The sequence below is a fragment of the Desmodus rotundus genome, chromosome 5 (genome assembly GCF_022682495.2).
Source record: "Desmodus rotundus isolate HL8 chromosome 5, HLdesRot8A.1, whole genome shotgun sequence".
Lineage (NCBI taxonomy): Eukaryota > Metazoa > Chordata > Mammalia > Chiroptera > Phyllostomidae > Desmodus > Desmodus rotundus.
In genome coordinates this window covers 36,559,624-36,564,317 of record NC_071391.1, presented here as the reverse complement: position 1 = coordinate 36,564,317, position 4,694 = coordinate 36,559,624, and positions in this window count along the sequence as shown.

Here is a 4,694-nt window from a genome sequence, read left to right as displayed (position 1 = left end):
CATCCCCCATCATGATAACTAAAATTAAAACAGGGCAGCTGAAACTTCAGGGAGCAGATCCAGTGTATCCCCCTGCACCCGTAGAGGAGTCAGTTTACCCCCATGAGAGAATATACAGAGGCCAAACTAGGAGAGTTGGAGAATAGACAGAAAAAAAGGGTCTGTAGCAGGATGGCTGCTTCGTCTGTGGAATTCAGGCATAGAGGGTGCCATCCTAACTGGGGGAAATATGTCAAAGTTAGCCTCAGTAACTACCCAGCAACCTGGAGATGATTTTATGGTGTAGTGAATGAAGACCAGGTAGTTTCTTTACTGGTCAGGGTACAGGGTGCATAAAGAGGTGAATGGCTGAATATGAGAGAACTTTTTCCTCCCAACTTCACTGGCAAACTATGGAAGAATTATAAGAATTAATCAGGGAGCTAGAAATAAGGAATGTTATATATGCTTAACATTTCCCAGGGCCAGGTAATAAAATTGTTACTGCTGGCATGAAAGAGATCATCCTGTAATCCACTCCTAATCAATGGTATGGACTGACAAGGCCAGACGATGGGCATACGTTTGGTTACAGGGAAATAGGGTGGAAGAGATGGTGAAAAGGGTTTGATCAGGGTGTCCTGCCAACAATTACGGTTCAATTTGATGAAAGCAGGAACACTTCTAGGAAAGATTGACAAACAGCTGAATGCTGTTTTAGTACAATTGTGGCAGAAACTAAAGCCTGAACAGAAATTTCAGAAGTTGCCACCTAAAAAGTTGACATAGACGGAAATCAGGCTATGCTGTCTGTTTCCCTTTTATGGGAAGAAACGGTCACTGACATAGGACACTGGCTGACATCCCTTAGTAAGGATGGAACAAGGGCACCAGAGGCCCCATGTAGAACTAACCACCCACGGATACCTACAAAACAAATGACTGGTCTTGGCTCTAGTAGATACTGGAGTAGAATGCACATTGATCTATGGCAATGTCCATAAAGTTATGGACTATGTTACTGCTATGGAGGACTATGGGGGTAGTTCTGTAAAGGTGAAGCAAGTCTTGTTCTGCATGCAGATTGGTCAGTGGCCCCTGAGGCTCTATTAGGTATCCATTTCACCCCACCTGAATACATTTTGGGCATTGACATCTTAGCTCAATTAGATCAAACATCCACCACTATAGGAGAGTTCGTTTGCTTATAGGAGTAATCAAGCCCATGCTCAGAGGAAAGGCAAAATGGATACCTGTGAAGCCCCCACACCAATGCAGGTAATATCAGTGAGATAATATTGCTTATCTAGGGGGCACAGAGATCACCCATACAGTTAAAGAGCTGTACAGAGTGGGCATAATTTGTCCCACTCATAGTCCTTTTAACAGCCCTCTCTGGCCAGTCTGTAAACCAGACGGGGGGCCTGGAGGATGACTGTGGACTATGGAGAGCTTAACAAAGTAGTTCCCCCAGTCCATGCGTCTGTACCTAACATTGCCCAATTAGCAAATGAAGTCAGTGAGTCTCTGGGAATATACTATTTTGTGTTAGATCTTGCTAACACCTTCGTCAGTATTCCCGCAGACCCACAAAACCAAGACCAGATTGCCTTCAGCTGGAACAGAGAACACTGGATGTTTCAGGTGTTACCACCAGGCTACCTGCATAACCCCACTATCTGCCATGGTTTAGTAGCAAAAGAAGTATCTGTGTGGAAAAGTGAGGTAGGGGTAGCCTTGCATCGTTATATTGATAGTATTATGCTAACTGGTAATTACCTAGCTACTTTACACAAGGTAGCAGAGAGTCTTCTGGAGCACCTAGAAGGAACAGGATGGGCTGTAAACCACAAAAAGAGCCTGGGCCCTTTGTCAAATTCTTAAGAATTGTCTGGTCTGGAAAGACAAAAGTCATTCCAGTTGCTGTGTTGGATAAAATTCAAAATTATCCTCTGCCAGAATCGGTTAAACATTCTTGGGTTTGCTTGGATATTGGAGGCCTTTCATTCCCCATCTAGTGCAGTTGTTACAGCCCTTGTACAGATTAGTGAAAAAAAGGAGCCATTTGGAATTGGAGACAAGAGCATACTGATGCATGTACCAGTGCAAAGATGGCAGAAAAACAAACTCAAGGATTGGGGGTGGAGGATGCAACCAATACCGTGAATTAGATGTTTTGGTCTATCTGGAGGGCTTTGGGTGGGGCTTATGGCAAAGACAGGATGGGAGAAAGGTGTCCCTAGGTTTGTGGTCCCATTATGGAAGGTAGCTACAGAGGTATAGCCCTATGGAGAAACAACTTTTGACAGCATACCTTAGTTCACAGCATGTAGAGAATCACAAAAGCCCAGCCAGTGACATTAAAGACACAATACCCCATTACTGGATGGATCCAGGAGTTGACCAAACCCCAATTGGGAGTGGCCCAGTCTACTACCCTGCACAAGTGGTATTCTTACCTGCAGCAATGATGCGCTCTGTCAACTAGTCCACTCAGTGCTGAGCTGCATGACATTCTGGACCATTCACATATGTTAGTGAAATGCCTGAAGACACGGATGTGGACTTATGGACACAGATGTCATTAGAATCATGTTAAGGAAAGTCAAGTACCAATCCCCATGATTGCATAGTACACCAATGGGTCTGTTAAGGGCAATTGGTCCCATTGGACCGCAGTGCCAATACAGCCAAGTACTAATACTATATGGCTGGGTGGAGGAGGCCAGCAAAGCGGTCAATGGGCTGAGCTGTGAGCACTTTGGATGGTATGGATGCATGAACCAAGCCCTATTGCTCTGGTGACTGACAGTTGGGCTGTCTACAAAGGCCTCACCTTGTGGATGGAACAAAGGAAAAAAGACAACTGGGAAATTCAGCACTTTAGCACTTCAGAATGAGATCTGGGAAAGGACAAGAGGCTTGGAGGTCACAGTGTACCATGTACCGGCCCACAGTGTTATGTGCCCTCTGGGGAATCAGGAAGCGTATCAGTTGGCCCAGGTATGACACATAGAAGAAAGCAATGACCCTCAAAGTGTGGCCCACTGGCTACACAGAAAGAATGGGCACAAGTGGGTGCATACCCTTTGGGAAATTGCCAAACAAATGGGCATGAACCTCGCCCATGCGCGTATTAAAGAGGCATGCCAGGAGTATTCCCCTTGTTTACCTGAATGCAAGAGATAGTTACCATGGCACCTCAGACAGAGAGCAGGGGCAGAAGCACCTCCGTGAGATGGCAGGTGGGTTACATTGGGCCCTTACCGCTGTCTCAGAACTTACATACTCTTTGATGTGCGTTGACATGGCCACTGCTCTGTTACAAGCATTCCCTAGCTAGAAAGCAATGCAGGCTACCATACAGGGACTTAGGCATTGTGTGCTATGTACAGACAACGCGTGGACATCAACAGTGACCAAGGGACTCATTTCACCGGTCAGCAGGTGCAGGAGTGGGCCAAAAACAACAATATAATCCTATAATCCTAAAACCACTGGATTGATTGAGAGAATGAATGGACTTTTGAAACCGGCTCTGCAGAGAGAAACCCATTCTTTATAGGAATGGACCCATATAGGTTGCCAGAAGCTCTGATGGAACTCAACAGCTACAGTGGACAAGCATTAGCTACTCATACTGCCCAAGCCTTTAATAGTTGTAAGTATGCCACAGCTCTTTTAGAGCAAGAAACTAGGCAAATGAGAAGAAAAGTCGTGTTACCAGACCTCATGACTTTAGGTACACTTGCAGATGCTCAGGGAGGAACTTGTGCCCTTATACATGCTGATTGTTGTGTGTATGTTCCTGATGATCATCGTAATAAATCCCTTGCTCCGACACAAATGATTTATCAAATCTCGAGTATTCAGCAGGTAGGAATTGATCTTGTGTCCACTTGGTTTCAGTCTTTGTCTCTACCTTGGAAGGGGGCTCTACTGGGCATTACTGTTACCTGTTTGTCAAATTGTACTGGGAATCTGTGGACATACTGTTGCTGTGCCCTCAGACTCCAAACCATTATCGTGAAAAGTCCAAGGGATTTGGAGAAAATTAACACACAGAATGGAAGCACCCATATCACATCTGTGGTAGAATGCCGGGGAACTCATTTTAGAAATGCAATATGGCTCCAGCATCAGAGGCACCTGGGAGATGTTGAACTCTCTGTAACCTCACCCGTGGCTGACTACCCCAAAAACCAGAATATCGGCCCAAAGATGAACATCATGCCCCCAGAAAGGAGGTAAATGAATGTATAGAGTGTAGTAACTGCCAATGTTATCTTTTAACTTTTCTTTTGATGCAGTGATTCGTCATTCTCTTGGGAGGTCTTTCTGCCAACTGATTTTCCTATTAACCCCTGCTATTAATCCCTCTTAAAAAGAAATTCTGTCCTGAGAGGAGTGTGGATTTTTCCTGGCCCACCACCACTGGAAGCAGCTGCTTTGCACATGTATTCAATATGCAAGTTTCTTCTATTAAAGCTCTTATGAATTTGAATAAGGCTATGTGTCAGTTCTTCAGAATCAATCCTGAATTTAGACTTTTGGGGCTTTCCCCAACATATATACATATACACACACACACATACATACATACAATCCCATGGTGGTGTCGATGGAAATTAGGCTCTTCCACAAGATCACAAGCAAAGCACACCAAGACCCACACGTGGGAGACCGTGGTGTGGTGTGGTTTATTTGTGTGGAAA